Source organism: Carcharodon carcharias, chromosome 14, assembly GCF_017639515.1.
Source record: "Carcharodon carcharias isolate sCarCar2 chromosome 14, sCarCar2.pri, whole genome shotgun sequence".
NCBI classification, from domain to species: domain Eukaryota; kingdom Metazoa; phylum Chordata; class Chondrichthyes; order Lamniformes; family Lamnidae; genus Carcharodon; species Carcharodon carcharias.
The window spans coordinates 120383807-120392403 of NC_054480.1; the positions used below are offsets into that span (position 1 = coordinate 120383807).

At 46.9% G+C, this 8597-nt stretch overlaps 2 non-coding genes across 2 annotated transcripts; both read left to right on the top strand.

Moving 5' to 3' along the window:
* The first annotated feature begins 1785 nt into the window (after positions 1–1785).
* Positions 1786–1892, top strand: LOC121287693. Its single transcript, XR_005945225.1, has one exon. It is a non-coding gene; the product is annotated as a U6 spliceosomal RNA (small nuclear RNA).
* Positions 1893–2172: 280 nt separating this feature from the next.
* LOC121287689 lies at positions 2173–2279 on the top strand. Its single transcript, XR_005945222.1, has one exon. It is a non-coding gene; the product is annotated as a U6 spliceosomal RNA (small nuclear RNA).
* Positions 2280–8597: the final 6318 nt, after the last annotated feature.

Below are 8597 nucleotides of genomic sequence, written 5' to 3' on the forward strand. Positions count from 1 at the left end.
GGCTGATGGGAGCACACATACCCTCATGTCTTGGAGATGCTACAGAGGCCCTAATAGTCATTAGATTCCACGAGAATGATGACGACATGCAGTGAGCACACTCCCTGGATCTTCACATTGCCTCTGTGAATGTCTGACTCCTATCTGGCTGTCTGGCTTGCCCTCATTGATCAGGGTCAGATTATGGAGGGTCAGATTATGCATTCAAAGGATCATCCTCCGCCATTTCTGCCAACTCCAGCATGATGCCACCACCAAACACATCTTCCCGTCACCCCCGCCGACGGCATTCCGTAGGGATCGTTCCCTCCCGGACACCCCGGTCCACTCCTCCATCACCCCCTACTCCTCAACCCCTACCTATGGCACCTCCCCATGCCCACGCAAAAGATGCAATACCTGCCCCTTCACTTCCTCTCTCCTCACCGTCCAAGGGCCTAAACACTCCTTTCAAGTGACGCAGCATTTCACTTGCATTTCCTCCAACTTAGTCTACTGCATTCGTTGCTCCCAATGCGGTCTCCTCTACATTGGAGAGACCAAACGTAAACTGAGCGACCGCTTTGCAGAACACCAGCGGTCTGTCTGCAAGAAAGACCCAAACCTCCCTGTTGCTTGCCAGTTTAACTCTCCACCCTGCTCTCTTGCCCACATGTCTGTCCTTGGCTTGCTGCATTGTTCCAGTGAAGCCCAACGCAAACTGGAGGAACAGCACCTCATCTTCCGACTAGGCACTTCACAGCCTTCTGGACTGAATATTGAATTCAACAACTTTAGATCTTGAACTGTCTCCTCCATCCCCACCCCCCTTTCCGTTTCTTCCCCCTTCCTTTTGTTTTTCCAATAATTTATATAGATTTTTCTTTTCCCACCTATTTCCATTATTTTTAAATCTTTTATGCCCTGCTAGTCTTTCCACCCCACTCCCACTAGAGCTGTACCTTGAGTGCCCTGCCATCCATTCTTTATTAGCACATTTGTTTAGATAATATCACCACCTTCAACACCTCTTTGTTCTTTTGTCTGTGACATCTTTTGATTATCTGCTCCTATCACTGCTTGCTCATCCTTACAACCACACCACCCCACCCCCTACTTCTCTCCCCCCACACACCCCCCTCCACCTTAACCCAACTTATATTTCACCCCTGCCCTAATATTCACTCAGTTCTGTTGAAGGGTCATGAGGACTCGAAACGTCAACTCTTTTCTTCTCCGCCGATGCTGCCAGACCTGCTGAGTTTTTCCAGATAATTCTGTTTTTATTTTGGATTTCCAGCATCCGCAGTTTTTTGTTTTTATCAGATTATGGAGATGCAGCCGTGAAACTTTAAATGCACCTGATACTTTGTCAACCTTCAGCAACTGACCCCTTCAGGACCACAGCATCTCCGGTCACAGATGCTGAAGAAATGGGGGCCAGCCCCACCACAAAGGTGCTGAGAGCACACAGAGAGAATGACAGAACTCTGTGTTGCCTGTCCATGACATTCTAGCAGCAATAGCAAGCACCACTGAGGTGCAGGCGTCATTGATGTGTCCAGTGAGTGTGATGCCAGACCATCACTTTGGTTTGAAGGTTACTTACTGCACAGAGACGAGGCCTGGACTGAGACACCTGCCTTTATCTTGTGCAATGATTCACATCTGAGTGACACGAACACCACTCATCGTAACAATGAGCCATGGGCAAGGAAGCATTCTTGGGAGTTTGTTTACAATAGTGAACTTTAAGTACAATTGATTAACACCTGTACCCAGGTTGTGTAACTACATCTTCTTAAAGTGCTCGCTTCAGCAGCACATATATAAAAATTGGAACGACACAGAGAAGATTAGCATGGCCCCTGCGCAAGGATGACACGCAAATTCGTGAAGCGTTCCATGTTTTAAGCTTGGCCTAAATAGCCAAGTGGTTATGGTACTGGGTTTGTAACCCCAAGGTCAGGAGTTCAAATCTCACAATGGCAAACTATGAAACAATGTAACTTCATCTGAAACAGATGGAAACAGGTTTGTAAGCTTGGCCTAAATAGCCAAGTGGTTATGGTACTGAGTTTATAACCCTAAGATCAAGAGTTCAAATCTCACAATGGCGAATTATGAAACAATGTAACTTCATCTGAAACAGATGGAAACGGTTTGTACTCGAAAGAGTTACATCTTCTTAAAGTGCTCGCTTCGGCAGCACATATATTAAAATTGGAACGATACAGAGAAGATTAGCATGGCCCCTGCGCAAGGATGACACACAAATTCGTGAAGCGTTCCATATTTTAAGCTTGGCCTAAATAGCCAAGTGGTTATGGTACTGGGTTTGTAACCCCAAGATCAAGAGTTCAAATCTCACAATGGCAAACTATGAAACAATGTAACTTCACCTGAATAGGAACAGATGGAAACGTGTTTGTACTCGAAAGGGTTACATCTTCTTAAACTTCCTAACCCTGCTGCTATGTCTTCCTGAAATCCACAGTGGAAGTGGAGGCAGCCTGCTAACTGCCAAGCCTTATCTGTTATGACCTTGGTGGGTGTCCTCTGGAAGGCCAAGACTTGCTTTCGGGGTCCTGCCATGGGGCAGTGGCATCCTCCCCGGTCTGTGGAGCTGGAGTCACAGGAAGGGGGGGATTCAGATCAGTCGGACACTCTGGGGTCACAAGGGTGGATGGCCCTGGAGTGTGCACCTGCTGATCCTCCTGCCCTTGGGTGCCCGAAGGCCACTGGCTGACTCCTGGAGGAGAAGGGGAAGCTAGAGTGAGATGGAGCTGCTCTGCACCCCTCTCACGCAGATACTGTTGGAGACCAACTATGGCATCAACAATAGAGCTCAGCCCATGGAGTAGTGCAGGTCTGATTTCCTGGAGCAAGGTAAGTGGTGCCATGGATGGGATGAGGACACGCTAAGCAGGGCAGATGAAGGTGTATATGAGAGAATGAATGGTGATGGCCCTTGAACTGTCAGTGAGTGAGATCCCTTTGCATGGGTTTGTGAGTGTATGAGTTGAGAGTGATGAGAAGAGTGACTTACCCTGGCAGAACAGAGGAGATCATTCATCCTCTTTAAGCATTGGGGCGGCTGTCCTATTTTGCAGTGCATTGGCACTGACCACCGCTGCCACCATGTCCCATGCTGGATTGGTGACCTCGCTTGTTGGTCTTCGCCCAGAACCAGGGTACAGGACTTCACGGCGGACCTCCACTGTGTCCAGTAGGCACCCGAGGGAGGTGTCACTAAATTTGGGGGTAGCATGCTTCCTCCCTTTGGCAGCCATGACTTTGCAGCTGCTTTCGATGCCTTAGAGAATGCTAGCTCTGTGTAGGGTGCCCTTTAAATATGGTTCCCAGATTACTGAAGGCCTGAAGTGACAGCGGGGCAGGCAAATCAGAGGCTGCCTGCCAGTGATCCGACATGTTTCCCGGGGATGCATTATTAATGAGGTGGGATACGCCAGGAATGGGATGATGTGATGCAAAAACCCCCCATTGCGGCCAGCAGGTAAAATGTCCTTTTTCCCGCTTTGTGCAAATCTGCGACCCTTAGTAATTCCACCCTTAGTAATAACTCAAGAAAAAAGCTGAATAGAAATGATTTCATTGTAAACGTTGGCTATTGATTTTTAATACAAGTATTTGAAACATTGTTGTTGATATTAACCCCCAGCCCCCCAACAATGGTTGAGAGACAGTTGTTGGGTGGGGGATGTGATGGTGGGAGATGGTATTAGAAATTAAAAATTAAGAAACATGACCCCAATCTGGCACATATGGCCCTGCTAACTTTTTATTTACAGTGACAGGTTCTGTGCCATATGTGTATCTCCCCTTGGAAAGGCAGGACACTTCATTAGAATATTTAAATCAGGCTCACACAGGTTAATTGGACACCTAATTTAAATTTAATGGTTGCCGGCCAAATTTCTCAGTGCTTGGCAAACCTGAAAGCTAAGTGGAGACAGATGCAGTTGAATCAACCAGGCTAGTGCTCTTTATAGTGCACTCTGTGATCCGGGAGGGGCAGGAGTGCCAACCCCTCAACCAACTTTCTGCGTGTTGATCGCTGCCACAATCTGCCGCGCCTGTCACCCAAACCCACCCAGCCCCTTGATCTTTCATAACTGCCAGGGACCGTTCCCTTTTCCCACCCAGCAGCCAGCCAGTTCGTCAATTTGGCTGGTATGGGATAAGAAACAGAATTTTTAAATTGTCATGCAGTCCCATCATTATTTTTAGCAGGACTTCTGTGTTCCCAGGAATTCCAGGTGTCTCCTGCAAACCCATTCTCTTCCCTGCCAACCCTTATGTATTGAGGTCACTGTTACAGAATTTATTTCAGTGATTATTCACTAACAACATTTTTCTCAGAATTAAACATTTGTTATTTAAAGCTCATCCTTTTCAGCTAAGATCTGCAGAAGTGAGACTTAGCTTTAGCACTTTGTTCTCAGTGAGCATTCAGCTGTCACCATACGAAATTAAGGCCAATTTCGTGTTAGCCCCGAGGGTATTCAAACATTTGTGTCTCATCCAAATTTGCATATATTTTTGGAAACAGATCATGGTGTTTGTGGGGGTGAGATAGGTTGCAAAGCACATTAAGACTTTTGGTTAAAAAATGTGGTTGCATTGTAACACACATGCCTATATGAAATCTGAAGCATCTAATCAAGATTGTTACTACCAGGACAAGAATTTCTATTCATATTTGATTCAAATTTAAAAGAAAGAGAAGTTATGAGTTTTCCTGGGGAGGGGAAACTGTGACTGAGTGCACAGGTACTATTTCCAATCCCAGTGATTTGATTGGGCGTGTACCATGTGTGCATGAAACTCTGCTATTTGGAAAATGCCCAGTCACCATAGGAAGTTGTAATTCTTCGGCTGTTGGCTTTAAAGGCCTGGTACCCCATCTTCCTGTTTTCTCACTGGATAGATTTTCCCTCTAAGTAGTTACCACCTCATAACACTTTTGTAGGTTGGTGTTTTTCACTTTTTGGATCCTGCTGCTGTCATCAATTAGCTTTATATTGTGCAATGGGAGTAAAATACCCCTGACATTATTTAAGTCCTATCCTGTATTTTCCATCAATATTACATGGAGTGGACCAAAGTAGCTGAAGATTAGCATCTTTAACAGTGGGGAAGAGGCTGAGATGGATCAACAACCTGGCGGTTCTGGGCTGAATATGGTTGCAAATGCTTTAGCTTTGTCTTTCGTACTGACATGCTGTGCTCTGTCTTCATTAATGATGAGGATGTAGCCTCTTCCTTCTTTTAGTTGTTTAATTATCCACAATTTCTCATGATTAGATGTGAGACAAGTGCAGAATTTTGAACTAATCTCTTGGTTGTGGGATGCCTTAGCTCTGACTAGTATGCTTCTTCTGCTGCCTAGCGTACATGTAGTCCTGTGTTGTAGGGTCACTAGGTTGGCACCTCATTTTCAGGTATGCCTGCATACTGTTCTGTACTCCTCATTGAACCATGGTTGATGCCCTGGCTAGATGGTAATGGTAGATTGAGGGATATGCCAGGCCATGATGTTACAAATCGTGGTGGAATACAACCCTTATGCTGCTGATGGCCACATGCCTTATGAATGCTCAGTTTTGAGCTGCTCGATCTGTTCTGAATCTATCCCATTTAGCATGATGGTATAGTACCACAAATATGGCTGAGGGAGTCCTCAGTGTGAATACAGGACTTCGTCTCCACAAGGTCAAGTGCAGTGGTTACTCCTACCAATACTGCCATGGACATATAAATCATTGATAGTTAAATTAGTTAGGTTGAGGTCAAGCAGGAGTTTTTGGTCATGTTTTTTACCTCACCACCTGCCCAGAATGAAAAGTATATCTTTCAGGACTCGGCCACCTCTGTCAGTGGTGGTGTAACCTAGCCACCTTGGTTTTAGACATTGAGGTCTCCCTACTCAGATTGCATTCTGCATTCTTGCTTCCCATTGGTGCTTCTTCCACCTGTGTTCAAAATGGAGGAGCCCTGATTCATTATCTGTGGGAGGAGAGTACGTGGTAATCAACAGGAGGATTCCATGTCCATGTTTGGGATGATAGTGTGAGACTTCATGGAGTTTGGAATAAATGTTGAGGATTCTCAGGGTGACTCTCCCCTGCCTGTAATCACTACGTTGCCATTTCTGGTGGGTCTGTCCTGCTAATGGGATAGGATGTACCCATGTATAGTGATGGAGGACTGGTCTGGTTTGTGAGTATGACTATGTCATAGTGTTGCTTTTTTGGTCTATGGAACATTTTTCCCAATTATGGCAACAATCCTTGGAGGTTAGTGTAAAAGATTTTGGAGGGTTGATTGGGCTGTGTGTGCCTTTGCCGTATCTGTGTCTAGTGCCTAGGTTGAAGCTGAAATGTTTGGTTTTATTCCTGTTGCACTTTCTTGTAGCAGTTTGATACAATTGATGAGTTTATGCCGTTTTAGAGCGCACTGAAGAGTCAGTCACACTGCTGTGGGTTTAGAGTCACATGTGGATCAGACTGGGTAAGAATAACAAGTTTCCTTCTCTAAAGGACATTAGTGAACCAGATGGATTTCTATGACAAGCACTTCATACTTACCATGACTGTTAGTAACTTTTTATTCCAGATTTTTTTAATTAACTGAATTCAAATTCACAAGCTGTCATGGTGGGATTTGAATGCTCAACTTCTGGATTATTAATCAGTAACATAACCATAATGCTACCATGTCCCACTGCCAGCCTACTTTAAAAGAAGGTTGACTGGCAAGCAGGGTGAGGATTAAGGGGGGTCCCGTGGGAGGGAAAGGGTGACATCTGGGGAGGCCCGGATTCCTTGTGGTGCCTGCTCCTTCTGGACCCACAGAGGGAAGATTTTTGTTTACTTTAGAAGGCCCATTCATCCTTTCAAGAGCTACTGACCTGTCCTTCCCTATTCAGACTTAGGTTAAAATCTTGGGCTCCATTGACATAATTGGGCCTTTATTTGCATAAATTTATGAAGCACTCCTTGGTTCAGTAGAGTGCATCAGCTACTGAATTGCAATTTATGCAGTGAATAGCTAAAATGGAATCCCTGCAGGGATGGAATGGTGAGGCCTTCTAAGGTCCCTTCCCCTGTTCCTGTTGGGCAAGGTGAATTAAAATTTCCCTTATACTGGCTTGCTTGGAAAATGTAATATAGGCCAAAATTTTCCGTTTGGCAGGCGGGCGGAGCAGGAGTAGACGCAGACCCGATCAGCGCCCACGATCGGGGCCGAACTGCCATTTTGCATGGGCAGGCCAATTAAGGCCCACCCAGCGTATTTCCGACTCCCATGGATAACGGGAGTGTGCAGGTTGCAGTGGGCATGTACAGACCACCGGGTCCAATGGCGACTCGGCAGCCTGTTTAAAGGAAGGCCTGGCACCCTCCTGTAGGCTGCTCACAGTGGCCACTTCCAGGTCACACCGTAGGGGTCTGCTGAGTAGGGCAATCTGGAGGGAAGGGCAGAAGGACAGGGCAGGCTGCAGGGTAGGCCAGCAGGGGGCCAATGTGCTCCTCGCTTTTCTGATGATCGCCTTGTTGCCGTTCTCGAGGAGGTGGCAGCATGGTGGGAGGCACTGGTTCCCCAGGATGGGAGTGGAGGCCCTCCCACATGACAAAGCGTGCCTGAGAGGAGGTGGCGGAGGTGGTGAGCTCCCGCGACGTGGTGCGGCGCACCTGGATCCAGTGCTGTAAGCGCTTCAATGATTTGTTGCGCTCTGGAAGGGTGAGTACCATGTTAGTGTTGGGCATTTAACCCAGCAGGTAGCCTTAACCTTTGAGGGCCTTCCCCCCAAGTCTTACTGTCGTGACTGCATTAAATCATGTTGGGCATTTATTGTACGCTGGGTGGGCAAGCAGATAGTGACCATGCTTACATCAGCCTCAGTAGTTCATGAGGAAATGGGTTCTCTCTCGCACCATGTGTTGCTCTTAGTCGCACATGACTAGTCTGGGGGCAACCTGCAGGAGAAGCAGCTAGGCGCATACTCAGAACTCCAACACATGTCCTATTCACGGTGATGAGATTATGGAAGGGGAGCCTCAAGGTCTCTTGGCCAAGAGCCATCTGTTGCCCTCAACACCGCACCTAGTTGTGCCTCCTTGCCATGGGAGCTAAGACTGTGTGTTTCTTAAAGTGATGGACACAGAATGTGTCCAAGGTGGCTGTTGGGGTGGTGTTGGGAGCAGTTGTACTATATTTTGTGATCAGTAGTAGTGTGGAGAGGAGGCACTGGAGGCCTGATATGGGGCACTGTGGTTGGGGTGCGGCATGCGCGTGCAGAGTACATGTGCGATTAGCCGCATTGAATGGTCTTCTCTGCTTTTCAGGAGAAAAATGCTCACAATGCCACTGAGCGTTTGCGGACTGGAGACAGCCGGGCCCAGTTGCTGATTTTAAGCTGTTTCGAGCAGGAGGCCCTGGAGCTTGAAATGCGCTATGCGCCCAGGTCCACAGGTGATGCTGGGTTGGAGCAGCCAGGTATTTGAGGTCCACAGTGACATCTGCTCTGTCTTCCCACCATCCAAAGCACTGATGATTGTTTGAATCATTATTGTAGCAATATTGCTTATTGACAC